Source organism: Miscanthus floridulus, chromosome 7, assembly GCF_019320115.1.
Source record: "Miscanthus floridulus cultivar M001 chromosome 7, ASM1932011v1, whole genome shotgun sequence".
Classification (NCBI taxonomy): Eukaryota; Viridiplantae; Streptophyta; class Magnoliopsida; order Poales; family Poaceae; genus Miscanthus; species Miscanthus floridulus.
In genome coordinates, this window is record NC_089586.1 from 115,549,262 (window position 1) to 115,576,211 (window position 26,950).

Consider the following 26,950-nt stretch of genomic DNA (forward strand, 5'->3'; position numbering starts at 1 on the left):
TCGGAGCTACGGTTAAAAAGATACATCTACCGATAGATTTGCTTTATATGCGGAAAAGAAAACTATAGGCTTCATTTATTTTAACTATATAGAAGCTTATATAAATTGAATTAAATCAAACTTAGATTCGAATTATAAAACTAAAGTAAAACAAATCATATTTTATCTATAAAATCTAGTTGCATAATTATTATTCAAATTAGAGTTTAAACCATGAAATTCTAGAAATAGTGACATGGTAACCACTGTTTCTAACACGTAGATCTCGTTGCTATGAATCTAACGCAACTTGAATGGATAAAAACGGAGCTAAAACAGAGAAGATATGAAATAAACAAGATTTCCTTTATTAAAATAATAAATTAAATCTAACCACAAAATTTTAAAAGTTGAAAACATATTTAACAGTAGTATGAGCATGTAGATTATGAAATTACGAACCTAACGCGAGTTGAACGGGTCAAATCGGAGTTAAAACGGAGATGTTATGGGTAAAACAAAATCAGTGGCAAATCTGTAAATAAGTGAAAACGTATTTTGGATCTAAACCGAAACAAAGTACGCTTTCAAAAGAAGAAAATAGAATCGGGAAATATGTTTTGGACTGCGGGTTTAGTCACAAATATTTATAAGGGCTCTTCTGCAAATCTAGCAGCGAAGGGGTATCCTTCATCTGGGGCCGGCGGATTAGATTTGAACGGCCAAGATAGAAGCGGAGGGGAGAGAGAGAGCATGGCCACCAGAATAGGGCAGGCGGCGAGGCATCCATGGTGGCGCCATGGAAAAGCTCATCGGAGCTCTCGGTTCTTGGCCTATCGAGCACGGTTTGACTCACCGGTGACACGGGAAGAGAGATGAGGGGGTGGGGAACTCACCAGACCCAAGAGAAGCGAGCGGGGAGCAACGGAGGGTGGCGCGGTGCTCGACGAGATGACGATGGCACTCCAAGCTTGCGGCGGCGCTAGGGTTGGGCTACCTCGGCATGAGCAGGGGCGGCGCTTGCTATCGGGTTGGAGGCGATGCAGGCTCGGGTGGCATTTAAAGGGGCGCAGGGACTTGGGCGGCACGACGCTGAGGTGTGGCGGCATTGGAGTCGGACGGCGTCGGCATGGTCGTGTTCAAGGCGGACTTGGCGAGAAGAGGAAGAAGGTGCCCTGACGGGTGGGCCAGCGCTGTCAGCGGGATGGAGGGAGCTCGCACGGGGCGCGGCATGACCTGGGTCGGGCGCTCGGCTGGGCCGCACGAAGGAGCGGGCGCGGGAGATGGCCAGCACTGGAAAACAAGGCCGCGCGGGAAGCGGGCCATGTGGGTTGGGCCGGCGGTGGAGAAGGGAGAAAGAGAGGGGAGAACAGGCCGACAGGGATGAGCAGGGTCCCGGGCCAAAAGGGGGAAGAGCGGGCCGAGCAGGCCTTCAGGCCAGGAATGAGAAAAGGAGATTTTTTCCAATTTTCAACTTTTTTTTCCTATTTTGTTTTCAAAACCAAATTCAAACATGACCAAAGTCAAATTCAAATGGGGTTTCAAACACACTTTTCAATTCAAGTAAAAATGAGGAATTTTAGTAAGTTTTCTAAAAATAAATTTTACAACTTTTTAAATGCTCTTATTTTTCTATTTTTTCTTTTCTTTTATTTCAAAGCCAATTTCAAATTTCACTTGCAAAAGCAATTTAACCATTTTGAATTTTCAATCAAAACCACTCAACTAAATAAATCAAATGCAAAGGCATGTATGCTCAAACATGTTGCTACCTTATGATGAATTTTAATTTAATGAAAAATTTTATTTTCCTATGTTTTCATGAGCACAAAAAATTACAAATAGATAATTTTAAATCCTATTTTCGAAAGTACAAATTTTAGGGTGTTACATCCCGGGCGCGCGCCTCCACGCCATAGTGGTTGAAACGGTTCGGGTCCTACCTCTGGGGCCACTGCTTTTGTCCGGTAGCAAATCCGACCCCCAGGGAATGGGCGAGGCGGAAATCTTGCCCTGGAGGCCCGGCGAGGCGGAATCCGATCCACGGGGGTCGGACGAGTCGGAGCCCACGCCTTGGGGTCGGACGAGGCGGAAACCTCGTCCTCGGAGTCGGACGAGGTCACAGTTACTTCCTTAACCATCGGATGAGCCGACGTGACACTCATTAATCCTTTGGCTCGGATACCCTGGTATAGATATTTGACACCATATTTACTGCCATTTTGTGTTGCTGCCAGATGGTTGCCAACCACCTCAATGTGAAGCCAAGCATGTGGCGCCTGAACCTGCAGCCGCAGCTGCCAGCATCCATATCTCTTAACTCTCAAATTGAGTTTTAAAAGATTTTCAACTAGTATAAGATCATATTATTTAGAGTCCGGAGATAAAAGATACGGCCAAAATACCAAAGCATCAGGACATTCACAGGGTACTGATCTTCATTGGATGACCTGTTATATTTTTATTTACCCAGTGCAATATTTGCATAATCTTGTAAAGCACCTTACAAGCTTTCCAACAAATAAAAGATCTTCGATTCAGAGTTCAGAGTTAGGAGATATGACCAAAATATCAAGAAGACGTGTTCTAAAATAGTACCGTAGTAATGATTTAGTGCTCAATGTTTTTGAGGCAATGGGTAGGAACAGTGCACATATTTCACATAGTATCACCGTATGATTCGACGGTACTATTCCACTCTTTTAAGGCGGATAATCTAGTGCTTACAGAAAATTGTGACCATTGGAGAAATAGCTAAATGACTTGCTTGAGGCTATTTATACCTCTAACCAGTTTTTTCAATAGTGTTGGAGTCCATAAAAATTAGAAACTTGCTACAATTGAATATATGCTCCAACCACATACAAGAGCTTATTATTCATATAAAAAACTTTGTGAGAGCAATTAGAGAGTGATTAGTGATGCGTAATCCTTGTTTGAGAGAGAGAGAGAGAGAGAGAGAGAGAGAGAGTTGAGTTGATCTCTGATAAGCTTGGTTGCCAGGACCTTAGGGAATTTATGGCTCACCGGCAACGTCAATGACACTTTAAGCTTGGTTTGGAGCGATGACAACTTTGTGTGCAGAGAATGAGGAGACCTCTTGGTGGAGAAGCTTCGTAGTCGACGGCGCCAAGTTGACCCAGAGAGTCAGGCGATGTTAGCGAGCCTAAGTGGTTTGCGACACTTACCTTAGTTGGCGCGAACCTTTGTGGTGAGGCTAACTTAGTGAACGAGGGAGGGCTTAGTGACAAGCCGTACCTTCGTGGAGCTACAATATTGACTAAAGCTTGTGTTTTGGCAACTGATACATCTTGGATTTTTTGTGCCTCCTTGTTTGATCTTTTTACTTACCTAATTTGCACTTCAATATCTGATTGTTTGTGTGCCCTTATTTTTCTAGATTTGGTTAGGCTAGTTAATAAAATTGGCTCTAGGCTGCAAAACTCATTATAGGTTCGGGTAAGTACAAAACACTAGATATACCTAAGCGCACAATGCTGGAAAACTCTTCATGTATTCATCTAAATAGAGAACACTAGATATAGATATCCTAAGTGCACTGCTCGTTAGTTAATCTTGTGTAGTCCAAAGGAGAACCCTAGGTTAAGTTTTTTTTTATCCAATTCCTTCTCTCCCTTTTAGTTGGCCAAGTTCCTTACAACATTATTTAGGAACACATTCAAATATCACAGCTCAACACTCTCATAGGTTGTAGCATGATCAACGAGCATGGACGTATTTTGGATCTTCTGAGGATGTCTTGTTTGGTTAATCCCTTAGAGAGAGGATGAAAGGGAATTGACACATACAGGATTCAATCTCTTTTAGGGCTTGTTTATATGTACTTCAAAACACCTCATCCACATGTTTTGGAGTAGGTTGAGATAGAAATTAATCTAATTAAGTTTCACTTTCAATCCACTTTGACACACATAGGTTGAGGTAGAAACAACAGTGTGGCTACTGTCCGGACGTCTGGATGGACGCAAGCGCCCGGACGCCCGCGCAGCCTACCCCCGTTCACCTCGCCATGCCCCGCACGTGTACCCCGCCCCCGTCACCGCGCCTACCACTCCTACCCTTTGAACCTCCTCTCTCTTCACGCGGGCGGGAGTTGGGAGCCAGGATGAACGGCTGAGGATGAGCATGCCTTGTTCGCATGCCCCCAACGCGCCGTGTGCCCCATATGTAGGCCCCCGGCTCGCCGCGTCCCATCCCCGGCGCCCAGTCCATGCGCCCATCACTCACCGCGCCCCATGACTCTCCAAACAACATGAAACACTTGAATGCAACATACATCTAAAATAGATAAAACATTTATAACATACACTTGCAATATATGTGTGAAACATATGCAATATCCAGATAAAGCACTTGGAACATGAAACCACTTGCTGTAATATACGTCTAAAACAGATGAAACATTTTTGAACAAAAGCTTGCAACATAGCTCTGAAACACTTGCAATATGTGCAACATCCCGATCTACTTTTGCAACATCCATACGAAACACTTGCAACATAAATATGAAATATTTGAAACACTTGAAACATGCATTTGCAACATAGGGGACGGGAGGCAGGGGCCGGTCGATTCCGGCCGTTGGGGTGGGAGTCGACGACGAGCGCGACGCGCAAGCACTACCAGCACCGGTCGGGTCGTGGGTGCCCTTAGCTCGGTGGGGACGACTTGAGGCACCCCGATAGGTGCGCCCAGCGGCCATCGGCGCGCGCGACGGCGCAGGAGCGAGCGACGGGTGGGGCACGTGGCGAGCGAGATCGAGGAGCGAGAGGCTCGGGTGGGGCGTGCGACGGGTAGGAGTGAGGAGCGAGCGACGCAGGATAGGGCGCATAGCTAGGAGGCGGCAACAGCGAGGCACAGTGAGTCACGCGGCGTCCGGACGGACGGACGGACAGACACCCACACCACTGCATTTCTGTAGAAAGAAATGCATCCAAACAGGGCCAATAGTCATTGGCTACCCTGAAAAAACAGCTGAAGTGTCATGGTCGTGTCCTGCCGATGCCAACCAGAGCATCTTTACATAATGAATCCTGCGCCCAAACCGCGGCCAGCCAGCGTACCACGTCACCTGCTTTTCGAGGCCGTTTGATCGGGCACGCAGACAGCCTAGATCGGGCGATCCGTGACCATTTTACGGAAAACCCCTTATATTTTTCGTAAATCAACCCGCGCTCCAGAGGCCCTCTCAGAATATTTTGCAAAAAACACCTCAGATTATTTCCAAATCAAGTCCAGATCGGATGGGCTCTGAGTTTTTTGCAAACAAGACCTTCTCTTTATCGAAAATCAACCCGCGCTCCAGAGACACTCTCAACAATTTTTACGAAAACCTCCTCAGATTTTTCTCAAATCAAAATATAGGCCACCTTTGATTATATATTTTTTTAAAAAAAAATTAGCTGCCTGCCTCTCACCTCCATCTCGCCCTCCCCTTCCTCTCTCTCTCTCCCCTTCCCTGCTCATGCGGCGGCGGGTGCCAGGCGACGTCGCCCCTGCGGCCGCTGCGCTGGCGTGAGTGGGGCCCGGCGGCCCTCGGCCGCCACGGACAGCAGCAACCGGTAGCAGGAGCGCAGCCAGCAAGCGCAGGCCCCGAGCCCTACTGCAGCCGCCGACGCCACCGCGCCGAACGCCATGGCCGACCCGGTGGAACACCGTCCAGCGGAGGAGGAGGAGGAGGAGGCCGCGGCGGCCGGCGAGGACGAGGACAACGGCGCCCAGGTCGCGCCCATCGTAAAGCTGGAGGAGGTCGCCGTTACCACCGGAGAGGAGGACGAGGACGTGCTCCTCGACATGTGAGTCATCCGCGGCCGCTTCGATCCTCCCCCTCCCCGATCCGCCCCGATCCGATTTGGTGGCTAGGTCTTGTTGATCTGACGACGTGCGGCGATTGTGCAGGAAGGCGAAGCTCTACCGGTTCGACAAGGAGGGGAACCAGTGGAAAGAGCGCGGAACAGGCACTGTGAAGCTGCTCAAGCACAAGGAGACCGCCAAGGTCCGCCTCGTGATGCGTCAGGCGAAGACACTTAAGATCTGCGCCAATCATCTTGGTAATCACGGTCTTTTTGTGGGATTTTCGTTGACATTGGAGAGTATTGCTTAACCCTTTTCTCCGTTCGCACAGTGGTGGCGACGACTAAGATGCAGGAGCACGCGGGGAGCGACAAGTCGTGCGTGTGGCACGCGCTGGACTTCGCCGACGGTGAGCTCAAGGAGGAGATGTTCGCTATCCGTTTTGGATCTGTCGAGAGTGAGCACCTAGAACCATATCTTACCTCTTTATCTCTCCTTGCATCTGTTCATAGCTAGCAGCTTACACTGTCATAATGTTTGGTAGCTCTGTTGATTGAACTATTTATTGTTGTTTTGGCTTACTTTTGTCTTAGAAAAGTTGATTGATCACTGGCCTTTGGATCTATGAATTATGTGATAAGCTAAGTTTGTTGGATGCCATTCATATATTGTATTTGTTTTTGATGTATATTGTTCGGTGACCCTCCTTCACATTATGAATGCCCCATCAATTCTTAGTTGTATCGTACTGGCCTTCGAACTCATAGTGCTGTCCTCATAACAATCATCAATAAAGCTTCATGTTTCCTGTTTCCATGATATGGTTTTGTTTTGCATTTGCCTGTATTTCTGGCATGCTACTCTTGGTGCAGTCACAGGCTGTCTGCTGTTCTTCAAGTATTTTAAGTTACTTCCAATGTGGGAGAATACTTGTGCTCAAAGCAAAACATATTTTATTTCCATTGATCGCGATAGAACCTACTCTAAAATTAGCGAACTGCTACTTTGGTCTCTAAACATGAATAGCAAGTTTCAATAGTGGAAGACCTGTAACTCACGACTGGGTAGCAAAAGTGCCAAGTTGGAAATGGTCTGAGACTGAGCTAATTTTGATCGCCATTGGACCTTTTGTTGCCATGTGTCGTGTATATCTAGCATTACTTTTGCCTTGACATTTAGCAGCCATGCTGTTACTTCTTAGCTAATTATGTGATCACACCATGCCGATATTGCTCAATGGATCACCTTTTGCAGCTCTGCGTTAACATGCATGCATGTTACTCACGTCCTGCCACATGCATCATGAATAACTGATTAATTTTGCACACTCAGGTGCCAGATTATTGAGGTTAATGTGGCTGCTCAATGCACCATGAATAATTAACTTTAATGTCACACTTCCATTCAGCTACCGCATCTATTGGTTAGCCTATGCATGACCTTCATGTTTATATAGGACCATAGTAGCAGTATACTCCAAGGACCTAACAATTTAGTTTCCAGGGATCTCGGCAGCTTTTCCCTGTGTTAGAAGGGCATCAGGTGCTTGCTTGCTTATTTTGAGACATTTGCGGGATGATGATATGTATCATGCTTGTATTGTTGGAAATTTTGTTTGATATCTACAAATATCTGACAGATCATCAGCGTTGTAGTTTAGGTATTGATTGCTATTTTTAGTTATATTCCGGTCTCAAAATAAATCAACTTATAGAGTTGTCGTAAGAACTATTTTAAGTTTGTCCAACTTCATAGAAAAGAACAACATGCATGACATCAAATAAGCATGTATATTATGATAAACATATTTCATGGTATATCTAATCTAATAATTTGAATTTGGTGTCGTGCTCTTTTGATGTATTTGGTCAAACCTAAAAATGTTTAACTTCGGACAACTTTAGATGTTGGAAACTAGAAAGTGTTCTTTTATACTTTTGATGATAATTTGAATTGTGGTGTTAGGTTGGGTTTACTTTGGTTTCTTTCTGAGATATCAATTGCTTGGTGAATGATGATAGTATGACAATTTTATATTTTTGGCATCCTTGTTTATTTTGAATTTGCTGCTTACTCTTGCGATTCTATTCAGATTGCAAGAAGTTGATCTTGTTGAAGAGATAGCTGAACAGCAAGGAAAGACTGAGGAGAAAGAAAACGAGGAAGCCTCCACTGCCGAGGCTCCTGCATCTGATGATAAGAAGGATGCTAAAGATTGAAGACGTTTGTATACGCAAACAAGGGTCAAATGAGTGTCCTTCCATTCATTTTGTTGTCAAGGTTCATCTTCCCTCCACAAATTTTCATTGTGTTTTCTCTGGGATGAATGCTTGTGTTAGGTGAAATCAGAGTCATCAGTCATCTACATGGTTTTCTTGGTTGATAGACTGTTATTTTTTAAGTTGTCTGTTTATCTTGGATGGCTGGGGTCAGCATGTCTGTACCATTTAATTTCTTCCGTCCTCTCCAAGAATCGCATTAATAAAGGAGAACTGCTACAGATTATGGCATGTTTTAGTAAGAATTTTTTCATATAAACTTTTACCTATGCTTTTTAGGGATAAATAAAATTATACCTTCATGATGATAAAGTCTCGAAAATACATAAAAATCATAAAATGAATAAAAAATTGCTGAGTTTCTCGTCACTACACTTATATTCTTATTGTCGCTGGCTAATCAAAAGGGAAGACGCGGCAAAGCTGTGCCCGCGTTTCTAGTTACATGCTAAACAAGATACTCCTGTAATATATTCACGTTGCCTTCAACGCTACGCTGCGGTTTTACTTGAAGACACGCAACGCGCGCCACAAGGCACACATCTACACAAGTGAAGTTGAAGCGGCAGTTTAAAATAAAAACGAGGACAACTCATTGACACCAGGTGCTCTGCCATAGCAACAGATGTAGCGCCAAGCTGTCTCTACCGGCCGTGGCGTCGCTTTCCCCTGCCCGGCACCACCACCGGAAACAGTAAAAGTGTCGAGTGTCTGAGGGTTCGTTGAGTGCATTCTATTGGGCACTCGACAAATGTATTGTTTACTGAGTGTTTTTAATTCGACACTCGGCAAACATATAACACTTGGCAAAACCCAATTTTACCGAGTGCCAAATAAAAAACACTCGGCAAAGTACACAGAAACACTCGGCAAACACGAACACTTAGCAAAAGTATAGGCACGTGCGCTGGGCGTGCGGCGGCCATGTGACGGCCGTTGGGTGCGCCGCCCTGCTATTAGAACTTTGCCGTGTGTTTTTAGCTGACACTCGACAACCTGATATTTTTGCCGAGTGTTTTTGTTTGACACTCGGCAAAATGATGTTTTGCCGAGTGTTTTTTATTGGCACTCAGTAAAATAATAATTTTTTCCCTCTCTTGCCTCCAAACTTTTTCTACTCTCCACATACAACATGTGGTACTACATGTTAAAATTTGGCAAATTTCTCGATCTGTTTGCTATATTTAATTAATTTATTGCATTTAGAGGATTTTTTTGGTTTAAGTTAAATTTGAACCACAAATGATTCAAATAATGGAATAAATTGAGTGGAGAAATCATATTCATGTTATAGAGTCCATTTTGGGGCCTTACTCGGGAAATGAATAGAATTTTCGAACATTTTGGTCAGGAAACACGACCACGAATGTGTGGCCGAATTATTTTTAAATTCTAAAAAAAGCAAATGAAGTCTGAAAATCACTGGATTTGTCAAAATCTCATGATATCATACGTGAAAACTATGGAAAAAATTGAGAATGTTTCGCACAATGTCACGTACGACCTTTACAAACCGAAGCATCTTCGAAGAAGAATCGTAGCGTTGAGAAGGATTCGTAAGATTTGGAGTCAAAGTGACGGTTGAATTGAGGTTTGACTTTAAAAGTTTTTGTATAGGCAATAGACAACATAGATTGATTCACGTCAAATTTTGGTAATTTTTTTGATCCGTTTGATAATTTTAATTTATTAACTGTAGTTATAGAATTTCAATTGATATAAATTGAATTTGAGCTATAATTGCATTAAATAATGGATTAATATTCGTAGAAAAATCAAATATGCATTGTTGAGTGAATTTGACAAGGTATTTTGAAATTACATCCTAACAAAATTAGTAGAATACGCTATGAAGAAGGAGGATGTGGGAGCATAAAATATCAATTTATTTTGACGAGTGTTTTCTACCTGACAGTCGGCGAAAATAATAGTTGCCGAGTGTCATATAGGGGACACTCGGCAAATTCGTCTACCGGCCCCACTGCACAGTATCGGGCCGTAATGAAAATAAAAAAATAATACCGAGTGCCCCAGATCTTGGCACTCGGCATATCCCTTCATATGACCCCAGCGGCCCGCACCCCCGGCCCTCACCCTCGCGCAGACAACACACACGCTGCACCACACGCCGCCACCCCCCGCCGCCTCCCCGCCCCACCGCGCCCGCCACCGGAGCGGCATCGCTGCCCCGCCCCCGGCGTCGCCTGCCCCGGCGCGTCCTGCCCCCAGCGCCGCCCGCCCTCGGCGCCGCCTGCCCCGGAGCGTCCCGCCCCCAGCGCCGCTCGCCCTCGGAGCCCTGCCCCGCCCCCGGCGCCGCCCGCCCCCGGCGCGTCCCGCCCCCAGCGCCGCCCGCCCTCGGTGCCCCGCCCCACCACTGGCGCCGCCCGCCCCAGTAAGATTGTGGTTTGTGTTAACTAACCATAGTACTGATAGGTTGTGGTTTGTGTTATCAAATTTCCAAGTTGAACTATATGCTTCAGTATTGAAACCGAATGGCTGTAAATTTGCATACTATTACTTTAACATATATTGATTCGATAATCTGCTTTTGCTGATTTTGTGAACCTCGGCAGAACTTTGATGCCAACAGCTTCACTGTAATGTTCTTGGGCTTGGCTTATGACTTCAAAATTTAATGTCTTGACCACTTTAATAATTCATATTTAGTTCTTTGGTTAATTAATTGACTGTAACTCTTGTCGTCATATAGATTTTTATCTCAATTCACTACTCAAAATTATATTTCTGGATGTTCAGAAATTGAACTTGAGATATCTGTTCAAGTGTAGTAACAATATTTTTTCTTGATCCATTGCTGTTCAAATCAAATTTGTTGGCCTACAGGTTGAATTTACAGAATTATGTTTTGGAAGCCTACCTGTGTAGGGGAGGTACTGCCGAAATTTAGATTTGACACTACTATGTTCCTTTTATTGCAGGAGAGGCTATTGCAACGTCCTCGACTCGTCACTTTGCACGACAGCAAGGTGACGCATACAAGACCCTTTCTTTCCATATCATGTTCGTATATCACGTAACCTAGCTAGGCGTCTCCTGTTCGAAAGAGATACGGTTGGAAATATATAGATCTTTGCATATCTATAACCATATCTGTTTTGAATTGTCCACGTTTTTTGGACAGCACGAGGATGTGTAGATGCGGTTGGTTTCCATGCTCTACTCCGATCCGTGATAGAGTTTCGGCAGCATCTCCCTGTTGTTCTCCAGATACACAATCTCCCTTCTAGGACGTGTATTTGGAGAACAGCGGGGAGGTGCTGCCAAAATTCTATCTCGGACAGGAGTAGAGCATGGAAACTAACCCCATCTATACATCCTCGGGTGGGATTAGGACATATCTTCACCTATTAGATAGTATAGGAACATGTAGATGCAACGTGATTTTTTATATTACTCGCTGATATGCTAGAGGATGGATGACCTTGAGTGGATGTACACAGGCCGCTTTAGTCAGAGTTCATGGACCGAAGAATGGATTGACAAGACCGATGCTTTCTTGGAACGGGCATTTGCAAGGGTTAAAGGAGTTAGTGTCACTTGGTGTCCCTGCAGCAAATGTGCAAACACGCGTCAGCAAACCAAGCTGGTCATTGTCGATGTTTTACCACCGATAGCCTGCCACGGGGGTCCCCGGGGCAGTATTGTTCGGGCTTCAGCGTATGCGAAACTCGACGGTGAACGCAAGAGACAGTCGATTTATCCTGGTTCAGGCCCTCGACTGTGGTCGAGTAACAGCCCTACGTCCAGTCGGCGTTAGCCTTTGCGTTGGATTGATTGTGTTGTAGAAATCGTGATCTCCCTTCTCTAGGAACCCTGCCCTCCTTTATATAGTCAGGAGGTCAGATTCCTAGTCGGTTTACAATGAGAGTTCCTAGTAGGATTATAAAATAATACTACTACTAAGATTACATGGGGAGAATCCTAGTTAGACTAGATCTTCTCTCTTCCTTGCGGGGCATCCTGTGGGTCCCGCACCAACAAGCCCCCGAGCACTTCATGGTTGTACTCCGGAAGCCTTGTCTTGTTCCTCCAGGTCTTGCCGAGCAGGGACAAGCGTCGCCCAAGTGCTTTCTTGAGTGAAACCATGTAGCGCTTCTTGGAATCTTCGAGTGGTGTGTGCTTTTTTGAAGAAAAAGGTACTCCCATCTGAGTGTAGCCCCCGAGCCTCTTGCTTTTTGGAACAAGGAGCTAGAGGGTCTTGTCCTGAAATTGCTCTGATTCTTCGTCGAAGGGCTCTTGAGCATACTATATCCGAGTTCTTTTTGGGTGGGTGCAATTTTTCATAAAAATTGCACTCACTGAGTGTAGCCCCCGAGCCTCTTGCTTTTGCTTGCAAAAGTTGGAGGGTCCAGATTCTTGTCTTCAAAAAATTCTGGGGCTATGTATCCCGCAGCCCCGAGCCTTCTCCGAGTTCTTCTCTTTAGAAAAGAAATCGGATGAAGGGTCTTGATGTGTTGTCGTCATTGTAGTCTTGAGTTTCTTGTATTCTTGGTCCTTTGTCTTTGGTTCCGAGCCTCCGGGAGTAGTTGAAACGAAGGCCGAGCCCCCTAGCTTAGTGTTGATTAAGCCGTGATGCTGGCCGAGCCCCCGAGCTTAGTGACATAATATATGAGTTGTTTTCGAATAATCTGAGTTGTTTCTAGACATGCATGATCTTCGTTGAAAAGTCTCCGAGCATGTTCCCGGGTTCTTTATCAAGAAGAGTTTGGGTATAGCTCAGTCCAGCTTCTTTTTGTCGTGAGTCCTTGAAGTAGTTTTGTCTTGAAAAAGTCTTCTTGGTGACGTGCGCTCTTTTTTTAGAGAAAAAAGTGCACTCACTGAGTGTAGCCCCCGAGCCTCTTACTCTTTGGAACAAAGAGTTGGAGGGTCTTGAGTCTGATTTGTTCGAGGAACTGAAATTTAACTAAAAATTTCTCTTGTTGTGGTAGTCTGCCGTTTGCCAGGTGAGGTTGTATGGTGGCGGTTGGGTATAAATGTTGCCTGTTCACAGGTTGCACAGTGTTGGTATATTCTTCCGAATATGCTCGATTTCGAGTACTGTGCCTAAGTCTTCTATTATTGAGTCCTGTCTTTTCACTGTGTCCTTTGTAAGGCCTGTTTCGTTGGTACTCCTAGTCCATGTGCACCGCTCCTTTGATATATAAATACCCTCCCGGAGTGCTTGTTTTCTTCCATTGAACATCTTGAATCTTCGTAGTCATGAACATGGTAGTTTGCGAAGTAGAGCAGCCCCCGGGCGTCTTTTGTGGTTCCTGTGTGTCTTGTTGTAGCTAGAGGAAGTCTTGTGATAGGGGTTAGAGGTAGACTAACCCCACAGCAGCAATGTACTAGGAAGTACGTAGCGGTAGTTGGAGGAAGTCTTGTGATGTGGGCTTCGTTCCTTTATCCGGTAGTTCTGGGTTGATCTTTGCCGTCTGTCTTGAGACTATCCAGTGCAGATCAACACCTAATCCTGCATCACGTCGGGCTTGGGTAGACAGATGCCTACCGACTTCCCCTGGTCTTTGTCATCCCGCCGTGCTGTTGATTTCCGCCTTGGATGCACTTCGTCCATCCTTTGAAGAAAACAGTATAGCCGATCGCGGTTTGTTCTACCGAGTAGCAATTTGGAGCACGTAGTCGTTCTAGAGCCTAGTTGCGTCTGAGCTCCTCTTTGCTACCTTGCTTGTCGTAGTGCCGAGTTCATTGGGTCTTATAAGATGTGTAATCTTCTATCTTTGAAGCCATTTGTAATGGAAAGAATCTTATCTTCAGAGTTGCCGTTCATTTTTCTGCTATAATCCTAGTTATTCATGAGATTCCCGAGTTCTTTCTTTAATAACTGGGTTCTTTTGTTCCTTGCGAGGTAGCTCTTTCTTTCTTCTTGGTTGACGGGTTGTTCTTGTAGTGATCTGATAACCCTACCGTGGTGCTGGACGGATGAGTCTGAAATCTGCCCGTTAAATTGTACTGTTGTGTGGGTTTGTGCCGTCTGTCATTTTAACTGTGTCAGTAAATGGACCGTTGCGTTCCCACACCATGCTTTAATGGGCCTTGTGGGCCGTTTTTATCACTGAAAAATCTATTTAAAGACCTTTTATCTTCCTTTCCTTTGATGCCCAGCTCTTGCCTTGAAACCCTAGCTTTCAGAAATCCGCCGCCGTCATCGTCGCCGTCACCCGAGCACCACCATCCTAGCTTCATCTTCCCTAGTACCTTTTTGCTTCCGCTAGTTCATGGGTAAGAAGAAAACCGCAAGCAAGTCTCAGGCGACCTTCGTGGACGAGGAGTCATCCCTTTCTTTGATCGAGAACCAAGAGTTTGTGGCCATGAGGGCTGCTCAGAAGGTTTGGCCGGCTCGAACAACAAGCGAAGACCAGCTGCGCACGCTCGTCAGCGACGGCTTGATCCAAAACAAAGACATCGCTGAATGGAGAGTTCCGGGCGAGCATCGGGTTCCTGCTCTGGGTCCTGGTGAGATTGTCCTTTTCGTTTCCTTTGTCCGCGCCGGACTTTGCCTTCCTGCTTCCGCCTTCCTTCACCAGTTTCTTGGTTATTTCGAGGTTAGTCTGAACCATCTAACCCCTAATGCCGTTCTCCATCTTTTCGTTTTCGTTCATCTCTGTGAAGCTTTCCTTGGAATCCCTCCTTCTCTATCTCTTTTTCGCTACTTCTTTCGTCTGAAGCCTCAACCCCGTCGCGAAGAGACCGATGTTCTCGGCGGCTGTGGGATCCAGTTTCGCCAGGGTCTTAAAAGCAAGTTCTTTGACTATGACCTGGTTGATTCTGTGAGGGATTGGCGTGGTGATTGGTTTTATGCCACAAATTTGATTCCTTCTCTTTCCGTACATTCTGGGTCTGGTCCCTTGGTTAATGACCGGTGGGATAAGAACCCCGTGTCGCCCACTGAAGTCCAGGCAATCCAGCCACTCCTTAATAAGATTAGTATGCTGAAGCAGCAGGGTTTAACCGGTATTGGGATTGTTTCGAGTTTCCTTTGTCGCCGAGTTCAGCCTTTGAAGGAGCGTGAGCATTTTGGCTTCGAGTACTCTGGGGCTGAGGATCCTTCACGTATGGTCCCAGCTCTTGAGCTGACCGATGAGGAGGTACTTGAGCGTCTCTAGAAGATGTTGAAAGGAGCGAGTGTCGTCCCGCTTACTGTCTCCGAGTTCTCTGCTAACAACTCGCCTCCAGCTTAAGTTGTTTATCTCTTTGTCTGGGTACTTTGTGTACTCTTATTGTATCTATTTTTGTTTAACTTTTCTCTATCTTGTTGTATAGGAGTTTGGGCACAACTTTGTTGACTCAGTCCCCCTAGATGTTCTCCCTGTTTTGGCGAAAGCTGGGGAGAAACTTGCTAGAGCTTCCGCAACTAGTAAGTTCCCGTTCTCCACAGTGCTTCCTGGAGTTTCTTCTGGATTTGTTGACGTATATGAAGAATATATTCCTCGTCTAGTCCCTCGCGGTCCTCGTAGTGTCCCGAAGAGGGGGCGAACGGATGGGTCTTCATCTGACCTGCCTGTTTCCAAGAAGTCTCGCAAGCCAAGTACTCTTCCAGGTACTCCAGTTGTAGCTAGCATGCTCTTAGGTGAGCATATTTAATACTCTTTGTCTCTTTGTCTTCTCCTTTCTTTTTATCTTGAACTGGGTACTTTTACCCTTCCTTCAGCGGGCGGTCTGGTGGCCTTGGTTGAAACCGAGGAAGAAGATGATGAAGTTCCCCTCATCGTGCGGCGGTGAGTTGCTTTTATATTCCCCTTTTATTGCATTCCTCCTCTTTGTCTTGATTTTTAGTCTTGATCTTTTTGAAGGAATCGGGCGTCGGGTACGAGTTCTTCTGAGGTCTCTACGCCGGCTTCTTCTGAAGCTTCGGTGTTGAGTTCCTTGGTACCGAGCTCCTCCGCACTTCCGATGCCTAGCTCTTTCGCGGCCTCAGCTTTGGCTTCTTCTGAAGCTCTAGTATCAGCTACACCGTTCCTGTCGCCAAGTGGTGGGAACGTTTTCGCCACCGTTGTTCCCCCTGCAAAGCCTTCTTTGTGTTTTACGAAGAAGAAGATAGTCGGGTGAGTAACTTCTGGCTTCGTCTTTTTGCATCTGTTTCCCTTTTCCTTTGTTCTTATTGGTAAGTTTATCTGTCAACTTTTCAGGCCTTCGTTTTCACTTGACCCTCTGCCGACTTCTTGCCAGTTTTCTGGTGTGCTACCGAGTACCGAGCCTCAGGGTTCGGAGCGCTTGGTAGGCGAAGCGGTTGCTGAGGAGACAAGGTTTCCTGGTGAAGGCGCTGCTGTTGGCTTGGTTGCTTCTGAAGTGACCACGGCTATGGTGGCAGGTTCATCTGAGGGATTGGTCTTGACTTCCTGTGAGATTGCTTCGGTCATGCCTTCTTCGCCTCGACCGGCTTCTCCTTCTCCTTCTCTTACTTCCGGTGGTCTGCCTTTTGTCGATGAGGTGGTGCAGCAGTTTGATGCCACCCATCGACTATCGGAGTTAACCGCTGCCTGGGGGAGCTTATCGACCCTCACGACTTCTTTTGGTGAAAAGCTCCAGGTAAGTTTTACTACCACTCCTCCTTTGTATGCTCATTTTTCTTCTGTCCTTACGCCTTGTTTTTCTTTGTCTCTCCTTGCTCAGTCTTTCTCTCGTGATCATTCTGACTTCTTTTTCTCATCTGAAAATGAGAAAAAGTTGTCTTCTGAGGTGAATGCTCTGAAAGCCAATTTTGACCTCCTCCGGGCTGAGTTGGAGACAGAGCGTCAAATGCACCAAAAGGAGGAGAAGACCCTTCGTGCTCGGGTAGTAGAGACGGAGAAGCAGAGGGATGCCACGGTGGAGTCTGTGAAGAACGAGTGCAAAGGTGCCACGGGTTCTGCTTGTTTCTTCTTGTATTTTGACTTCTTTTTTCGCTGACTTGTTTTTCGGTGCCTTGTCTAGTTCTCCGAGTTGAAAAGCAGAAGCTCTCGGAGAGTATCGATGAAATGAAGGCTCTTGTCCGCTCTAGTCATAACAAGGCTGAGGAGGTAATTACTCATGCTGAGGAAGAACTCGCCCTTGCTAAGCTGATTAGGCGTGGAGCTGACAGAGATCTTATGCAGGCTCAAAGAACTATCGAAGACTTATCTGGCAAGTTGGCGACGGCTACCGAGAACTGGAAAGCTTTATGGAAATCCTTTCGTTCAGTAGCCGATGCACTCTGAACTCCAGCGGACGATGGGTAATCTTGGGCTCAGTTTATTCCCCAAATTCTGACTCGTTTTTAAGAGTTCGTGAAGAGGTGCACCCAACTGTGTACCAAGAATGTCTTGGCTCAGGTCCGGGTTCTTGCTCCAGCGGCGCCTCTGTCCAAGATAGTAGAGGAAGCCGATAGTCAAGAGTACATTGACGCCGTTGAGCGGATGGAGCCTGAGGTCGAAGACTTAGCCAGTAGAGTTGTAGATAATCTTAATGTTGTTATCTCCTCTCCTGATGATGATGCTTGAACATAATCGACCTCTGTACTTTTGATTTTTTATAACAGAGTAGTTATATTCTTTTTTGAATGAAGATACTTTGTTGATACTTCCTCTGCTTGGTTGCCTTGTTTATTCCTTGGATGAGTTGTCCATGTGATCAGAGTTGTTCGACTCGCCGAGTACTTGGTCTTGCCTTCGTCTTTGCCATGTAAACAACCTTGCATGTTGACAACCTTCTTTGATCTGTTGAGTTCTTGTCTGGCTTTCGCCTTTGCTGTATAAAACAACTCAGTGTAGACCGTTGCCTTGACAGACTTTGTGATCTCAAGTATCCTCAGTGTAGCCCCCGAGCCTCTTGATTTTTGGTACAAGGAGCTGGAGGGTCTCGTCTTGAATTTTCCCTTTTTGGTACAAGGAGCTGGAGGGTCTCGTCTTGAATTTTCCCTGATCCATGCTCAGGCTTGGTTATTTTGTTTTTGGGTGTTAGCTTGTTAGCTACCCTTATCGGCGGGCTCAAGCATCTTTTCAGCTATTTTGCTCTCGGCCGGTAGGCTTAGGCATGTTTCGGCCATTTTGCTCTTTGGTTCGGGTGTTAGCTTATTAGCTACCCTCATCGGCGGGCTCAAGCATCTTTTCAGCTATTTTGCTATCGGCCGGTAGGCTCAGGCATGTTTCAGCCATTTTGCTCTTTAGTTTGGGTGTTAGCTTATTAGCTACCCTCATCGGCGGGCTCAAGCATCTTTTTAGCTATTTAGCTCTCGACCGGTAGGCTCAGGCATGTTTTAGCCATTTTGCTCTTTAGTTCGGGTGTTAGCTTATTAGCTACCCTCATTGGCGGGCTCAAGCATCTTTTCAGCTATTTTGCTCTCAGCCGGTAGGCTCAGGCATGTTTCAGCCATTTTGCTCTTTTGTTCAGGTGTTAGCTTATTAGCTACCCTCATCAAGCATCTTTTCAGCTATTTTGCTCTCGGCCGGTAGGCTCAGGCATGTTTCAGCCATTTTGCTCTTTAGTTCGGGTGTTAGCTTATTAGCTACCCTTATCGGCGGGCTCAAGCATCTTTTTAGCTATTTTGCTCTCGGCCGGTAGGCTCAGGCATGTTTCAGCCATTTTGCTCTTTTGTTCGAGTGTTAGCTTATTAGCTACCCTCATCGGCGGGCTCAAGCATCTTTTCAGCTATTTTGCTCTTGGCCGGTAGGCTCAGGCATGTTTCAGCCATTTTGCTCTTTTGGAAACAACTCGGGGTTTAGCCATCATAAGACATATGTTGTCAAAAAACCATCTTTATTGATCATGGTCGTTTGATAAGCCATAATACACATTTTGTCGAGGGACAACCTCTTTATAGGTCATGAACGTTGATCTCTTGTGTTTTGTACATGTACTCTCCTTTGAGTTGTTTTCATGCGTAGAATCTTCTCAGTTGGCTGATGTGCCATGTATTACTGACTTCTTTCTCATCTTCAGCCATTAACTTGTACGTTCCTGGTCTGATGACTTTTGAGACAATAAAAGGACCTTCCCATGGACTGAGTAGTTTATGGCGTCCGTCAGTTTTTTGTATTCTTCTTAGCACTAGGTCCCCGACTTGTAGTGATCGAGGCTGTGTACTCTTGTTGTAGTGGCGTCTTAATCCTTGGAGGTATCTTGCTGATTGAAGGGTAGCGTTTACCCTGACTTCTTCTGTAGTGTCAAGTTCTAATCTTCTGGTGTGTTCTGCTTCTCCTTCATCATACTGTTCTATCCTTAGTGACGTCCAAATCAAGTCGGTAGGTAGCACAGCTTCTGATCCATAAACTAAGAAGAAAGGCGAGTATCCGGTAGCTCTGCTTATTTGGGTCCGTAGTCCCCACACTACTTTGGGTAATTCTTCAATCCATTTTGATCCATAGTTTGCTAGTTCTTCATATAGTCTTGGTTTCAACCCGGCTAGTATGAGTCCATTGGCTCTTTCTACCTGTCCGTTGGCTTCTAGATGTGCGACTGATGCGTAATCTATGCTGAAGCCACAATCTTGCGCCCAACTTTTGAACTCTGTGGCTGTAAAGGGTGAGCCTAAATCTGTTATGATTCGATTGGGCATGCCAAAGCGGTACATAATGTCTTGGATGAACTCGACTGCTTCGGCTGCGCTGTATTTTGCGAGTGGTTTGTATTCGATCCACTTGGTAAACTTGTCAATCGCCACAAAGATGTACTCAAAACCGCCCTTTGCCTTCTTGAGTGGTCCTACTTGATCTAGCCCCCAGCAGGAGAAAGGCCAAGCGGGTGGGATGCAGATGAGGTTGTGAGCTAGCACATGAGCTTGTCTTGCGAACATTTGACAGCCTTTACATTTTCTGACGAGTTCTTCTGCGTCTTTCAGAGCTGTTGGCTAGTAGAAGCCGGTATGGAAGGCTTTGCCGACTAGTGTTCTTGAAGCAGCATGATTTCCGCAGCAACCTGAATGTATTTCGTCTAGGATTTCTCTGCCTTCTTGGAACGAGACACATTTTAGGAGTACTCCTAATGATGCAGCTCTTCTATAGAGTTTGTCCCCCACTAGGACGTAGTTTTTGCTTCTGCGAACAACTCGGGTGGCTTCCTCCTTCTCAGCTGGTAACTTATTCTCTTTGATATAATCAATAAAGGCTTGTGTCCATGAAGTGTTGATTACCAAAATGTGACTGCCTTTGGTTGGGGGTTCTGGGGTTTTCTCTCTGGTTTGTTTGATAGAAGGAGTTGATAACTCCTCTATGAATACGCCGGGTGGTACCTTTGCCCTGTCTGATCCGAGTTTGGCGAGGACATCTGCTGCAATGTTGTTATCGCACAGGACATGCATAATTTCTAACCCCTAGAATTTTTTTTGAGTTTTCGGACTTCAGCGCAGTAAGCACCCATGTTTTCTTTGGTGCAGTCCCAATCTTTGTTGACTTGGTTGATGACTAATGCCGAATCGTCGTATACGAGTAATCGCTTGATTTCGAGAGTAATTGCCACTCGTAGCCCGTGAATGAGAGCTTCATATTCTGCTTTGTTGTTTGTAGCTTGCCATAATATCTGAAGGACATATTTAAGTTGTTTTCCGTCCGGAGAAATTAGGAGAATGCCTGCATTGGCTCCTCCTAGCTTGAGTAACCCATCAAAGTACATCTTCCAGTGGTTAAGGATTGTATCTGATAAAGGCTGTTGAATCTCTGTCCACTCGGCCACAAAATCGGCAAGGGCTTGAGATTTGATTGCTTTCCGCGGGGTGAAATCGATGTTAAGAGCTCCGAGTTCAACTACCCACTTTGATATGCGTCCCGTCGCATCTCTGTTGTGTAAGATGTCTCCGAGCGGGAAGTCTGTCACCATTGTGATCTGGTGGCTTTCAAAATAGTGGCGAAGCTTGCGTGAAGTGATCAATAGGGCGTAGAGTAGTTTTTGCACATGCGGGTACTGGATTTTTGATTCAGATAATACTTCGCTGATGTAGTATATGGGTCGTTGTACTTTATACACGCCTCCTTCTTCTTCTCTTTCTATGACTATTGCCGTGCTGACCACAGTAGTGGTCGCCGAAATGTATAGCATCATATCTTCGTCTTTCCTTGGGGGTGTGAGAATTGGTGAGGATGTGAGGTATGCCTTAAGTTTCTTGAAAGCTTCATTGGCTTCTTCTGTCCATTCGAACTTATCTGTCTTCTTTAGTAGTTTAAAGAAAGGTAACCCTTTTTCACCGAGCCTTGAAATGAAACGATTGAGTGCTGCCTCCCATTAGCTTTTGCACATCTTTGATGTTTCTGGGTGGGCCCATCTCCATTATGGCTCTAATTTGCTTGGCGCTTGCTTCGATTCTGCAATGACTGACCAAGAAACTGAGTAGTTGTCCTGAAGGAACCCCAAACACACATTTGTTCGGGTTCAATTTCCATCTCCACTTTTTCAGGTTCTCGAAGGTTTGTCTTATGTCTTCAATCAGTGTATCCGGGTTCTTTGTTTTTACAACTACATCATCCACGTATGCTTCTATGTTTTCACTGATTTGATCACCAAGGCATGTTTGGATAGCTCTTTGGTAGGTGGCTCCAGCGTTTTTGAGTCCAAATGACATGGTCTTGTAGCAGTAGGCACCAAACGGGGTGATGAAAGATGTCTTGCTCTGGTCTTGCTCTTTTAATGCTATCTGGTGATACCCTGAATAGCAATCAAGAAAGGATAATAGGGCGGATCCTACTGTTGAATCAACTATCTGATCAATGCGTGGCAGCCCAAACGGATCTTTCGGACGGTGCTTGTTGAGATCTGTGTAATCAACACACATGCGCCACTCGTCCGTGTTCTTTTTCTGTACTAGAACTGGGTTTGCTAGCCAATCTGGATGAAGGATTTCTCTAATGAATCCGGCCGCCATTAGCTTTGTGATTTCTTTTTTAATTGCTGCCTTCTTGTCAGGTGAGAATCATCATAGCCGTTGCTTTACAGGCTTGGAGTTTTCATTAATATCAATTCTGTGCTCAGCCAACTCTCTTGGGACACCTGGCATGTCGGCCGGCTTCCAAGCGAAGATATCTTTGTTGTCCCAAAGAAAGTTGGTGAGCGCGAGTTCCTATTTTGCCGAGAGGTGAGCACTGATGGTTGCTGTCTTGGAGGTATCGCCAGTGCCCAAGTCGATTTGCTTGACGTCGGCTTCTTTTGGTGGTGCGATGATGCTGGGCTTTTTAGCCGGTATTTCTAATTCTTCTTGGCTCATCTCTGCAGCAATTGTGGCTATTTCTTTTCTTCCATTGTCGTCTTGTGCTTTGGCTACGATTTGGATTGCCTGAACATCGCAGTCAAAAGCACGCTTCAAATCACTTCGAAGAGAAAGGACACCGTTGGGTCCTGGCATCTTAAGCAGTAAGTACGGATAATGTGGTATTGCCATGAATTTTGCCAGTGCTGGGTGTCCGAGGATTGCATGATATGACGAATCGAAGTCTGCAACCTCAAATTTGATAAACTCTGTTCGGTAGTTCGAAGGAGTTCCAAAAGTAACGAGTAAAGTAATTTGTCCAAGTGGCATGGCTGCCTTGCCTGGTACTATGCCGTAAAAAGGTGTACTTGTTGGTGTAATCATCCCGGCGAGTTGTAGTCCCATCTTCCTTAGTGTTTCTGAAAAGATGATGTTGAGTCTGGCTCCCCCGTCGATTAGTACTTTGGTGACAGTCATACCAGCAATAGTTGGATCTAGAACCAGTGGATAATGGCCTATGTTTCCCACGCTAGTCCATTGGTCTTCTCTGGTAAATTGGATAGGATACTATGACCAATTGAGATATCTTGGTGTAGCCGGTTCTGCTGTCATGATAGTCCGTAGTGCTAGTTTTTCTTGATGTTTGCTTCTGCAATCTGGAGCCCCTGAGAAGATCACTGCTATCGTTCCCCTGGGTTTTTGGAATCCTTTGTCCTCGTGGTTGTCTTCATCTTTTTTCTGATTTTCCTCTTTGGTGTTCTCCTTACTATCTTTTCTTGTGTATCGATCATTGAAAGTGTAGCAATTTCCGATGGTGTGCCTCCCATTAGGGTGCAATGGGCAATGTATGTTTTCAATGTCATCATATCTTCTGGGTTTGGAAAACTTCTTTGATTTGTCGGCCATTGCCACGGTATTGTCTGGTCTACGTTTTCTTTCTTGATGTCTGCTATTTCGATGATTTTGCTTGTCCGGGTCCTGGTTGCTTCTATCCGGGAACCTCTCTCGTGTTTTTTCTTCTACAGTAATCATCTTTTCTACTGTTCATCTGAATTCTTCATTGTTTCTTAGATTTTCTTTGCAGAAGTCTTGAAATTGCCACCTAGCCATGATTCCATGAGAGAAAGCTTCAATTACTTCTCATTCGGTGATGTCATGCACTTGAGCCCGTAGTTCGCCGAATCGTCGATAGTAATTTCTGAGACTTTCACCTCCCTTTTGCTTGAGTCCTTTTAGTTCTGCATGAGTGATTGGATGTGTAATGATTCCTGCGAAATTTTCACAAAAAGCTCTTTGCAAGTCCTCCCAATTTCTGACAGATCCTGGATTTAATTTGTTGAACCATTGGAGGGGCATGGCTTCTAGTGCCATGGGAAAGAACCGGGTCTTGATATCGTCGTCTCCTCCGGCTAGTTCAATTGATTGTGAATATATTCTGAGCCATTGCCTTGGTTCAGTTTTGCCATCATACTTAGAGTGGTTAGACGGTTTGAACTTGTGAGGTAATCGTACCGATGCAAGCCTGTTCGCGAAACAGGGGAATCTGTCGTGTGTTCCAGCTTCTTTGAATTCGGATTCGGCACCTCCTTCTGGCCAACTGTTGTTTTAATGGGAATAATTCTACGAGGCTGTCTGGGTAGGCACCCTACCCCTAGTCTTTCTTGGTTGTTCAAATTGGTGGCCTTGATTATGTTCCTTCTTACTTTCTCCGTTATGGCTTCCACCTGGCCCAAGTCTTTCGAAAGCAGACTTCCTTTGATTTTGATTTTCTTGCCTGTGGGTTGTTGATCTGGCGGGTAGTCTTGATTGGGCTCTCTCTTCATGCGTTCTTGGGATCGTCGACCGGAGCAAGTCCTGGAGCTGTTCATACTTCTCACCAGGATGTGAAGTTGCTCTAAGTTCTTATAATGCTTCTTGAATCTTATCGTAAGGCGTATTTGCCGTGCGTCTTCCTTTGACTTCTTGTTGTGATTTTCTTCTGTCGTATTCAGCCAACTCTGATTCGTATCTGATCCAGGCTTCCCTACGCTGCCTAGCACGGTGTTGGCGCCCTTGCTTCAACTTGTTTTTTCTTTCTCTAGCTTGTTTCTGACTCTCGGTTTCTCCATCGTAGCCCTGGGCAAAGGGTGATATGTTGGATTCTGATTCATCTGATGACCTGACATCGGGTGCTTCTAGGGGATTTAATGGTGACCGAGGACGTCAAACCATGAGTACTTCTCGTGCGTGAGCCGTTCTGTTATTGGCGTTAGTTTTAATACTGTCGGAGTTGCTGATGACTTTAGTAGATGCCTCGATGTCACAGATCGAGTCTCCTTCTTGGTAAGGTAGAATAGCCGTCGTCATCGTGTTGTCTAGTCGGGTATTGTTATCCTCAGGAATAGAGTCCGTCCAGTGAATGATGCAGTCTTGAGATGTTATAGTCTGGACGAGACCTTCCTAAGCTCCCTTCAGTGGCATTCTTAGTACTGGATCGAGGACTTTTCTGAGCCGTGCCTGATAAGATGTTGCCATGTTTAGGAGTCCGAGTGGAGGAAGATCCGACTTCTTGAAGGGATTCTGCGCGTACTCTGAGTTGTATTCTTGATAGGTCAGGGCCGCATTCTTAAGTCCCATCGGAAAAGAACTCGGTTTCCCGAAAGGACTCGGATAAGACTCCAACTCAGATGTGGAGCTCGAATTTGAGTTGGATGCGCAAAGCTACGGAACCTGAGTTGAATCAGACACTATGAGCTGTGCGAATCCTCTGGAGATTTGATCTGTCGTGGTCGTTGGAATAGAATCGTCTTCATGGTGTTTCGAATCCTCGAGGAGATGACTTTGGAGCTTGCCATTGTTGTCCACCTCGCAGATCCATGAGCCGAAGATGAAAGTTGATCCCGTTGAGAAGATCATGTTGTTGAGGTCCATCGAGCTCTCGGATGCAAATTCGCCGAAAGCCCCTACCTGGTGCGCCAGCTGTCGATGTTTTACCACCAATAGCCTGCCACGGGGGTCCCCAGGGCAGTATTGTTCGGGCTTCAGCGTATGCAGAACTCGACGGTGAACGCAAGAGACAATCGATTTATCCTGGTTCAGGCCCTCGACTGTGGTCGAGTAACAGCCCTACGTCCAGTCGGCATTAGCCTTTGCGTTGGATTGATTATGTTGTAGAAATCATGATCTCCCTTCTCTAGGAACCCTGCCCTCCTTTATATAGTCAGGAGGTCAAATTCCTAGTCGGTTTACAATGAGAGTTCCTAGTAGGATTACAAAATAATACTACTACTAAGATTACATGGGGAGAATCCTAGTTGGACTAGATCTTCTCTCTTCCTTACAGGGCATCCTATGGGTCCCGCATCGACAGTCATGGGTAAACATCTTTGCAAGAATGGATTTATGATAGACTATACCAGGTGGATCTACCATGGTGAAGCCGATCGTGGGAGAGACGAGGTCGTGAGACAACGCATCGAGGAATATGATGGGGATGCCGGGGTAGGAGACATGTTAAATGACTATCATGAAGCACACTTCGATGAAGGACGTAGGGAGGAGGAGCCAGAGGCTACCGCAAAGGCGTATTATGACATGTTGTCTATGGCACAACAACCCCTTCACGGGTATTCCAAGGTTTCTCAACTGGATGCCATTGCACGCCTAATGGCCATGAAGTCCTAGTTCAGCTTGAGTCGAGACGCCTTCGATGTTATGCTCACAGTTGTTGGCAGCCTGCTCCCGGATAGTCACATCTTGCCAAAGAGCATGTATGAGGCATAGAAACTCCTTTGTGCACTTAAGATGCCATATGAGCAGATACATGCTTGTCCGAAGGGGTGCATCTTATTTAGGAAAGAGTATGCGGAAGAAAAGTACTGTGTGAAGTGCGAATCATCTAGGTTCCTGGAGGTAGACTCTAGTGATGGTCAGAAGAGGCAGCTCACAATCCCCGTGAAGATCCTATGGTACCTTCCTTTCATATCGAGGATCCAACGGCTTTACATGACTGAGGAATCCACGAAACATATGACATGGCACAAAAACAGACGTCGATACAATCCTGAGAAGATGGTACACCTATCCGATGGTGAAGCTTGGACAAGGTTTGATGAGATTTATCGTGAGAAAGCTCTAGAGGCTCGTAATGTACGTGTTGCGCTGGCAATATATGGGTTCAATCCTTATGGAATGGCGGCTGCCTCGTACACCTATTGGCCCATGTTCGTTATCCCCCTCAATCTCCCTCCTGGCGTCCTCTTTCAACGACATAATATATTCTTGTCGTTGATAATTCTAGAACACCTAGGGATCAATATGAGTGTGTACATGGAGCCTCTGATTGATGATTTGGTCCGTGCTTGGGAGGAAGGGGTATGGACATACGACCGAGCTATAGAGACAAACTTAAAGATGCATGTTTGGTACCAGTACTCCCTGCATGACTTACCAGCATATGGGATTTTCTGCTGCTGGTGTGTTCACAGGAGGTTCCCATGCCCAGTATGCAAGGCTTCTCTTATGTTCATTTGGTTGACGAAGGGTGGCAAGTATTCTTTGTTCGACAAACATCGACAATTCCTCCCTCCTAACCATCCATTCAGACTAGACATCAAGAACTTTACGAAAGGTGTTGTAGTTAAAGACCCTACACCATAGATGATGATAGGAGCCGTGGTTCGTGCTCAGTCAGATGCTCTCGAGGTCAATAAACAAGAAGGTGGTTTTGTGGGATATGGCGAGCAACATGCCT

The 26,950-nt window shown here is 45.7% G+C and overlaps 1 pseudogene; it reads left to right on the forward strand.

Annotated features, from left to right (window-relative positions):
- Nucleotides 1-5,414: 5,414 nt before the first annotated feature.
- Nucleotides 5,415-8,317, forward strand: LOC136464373 (ran-binding protein 1 homolog c-like; annotated as a pseudogene).
- Nucleotides 8,318-26,950: the final 18,633 nt, after the last annotated feature.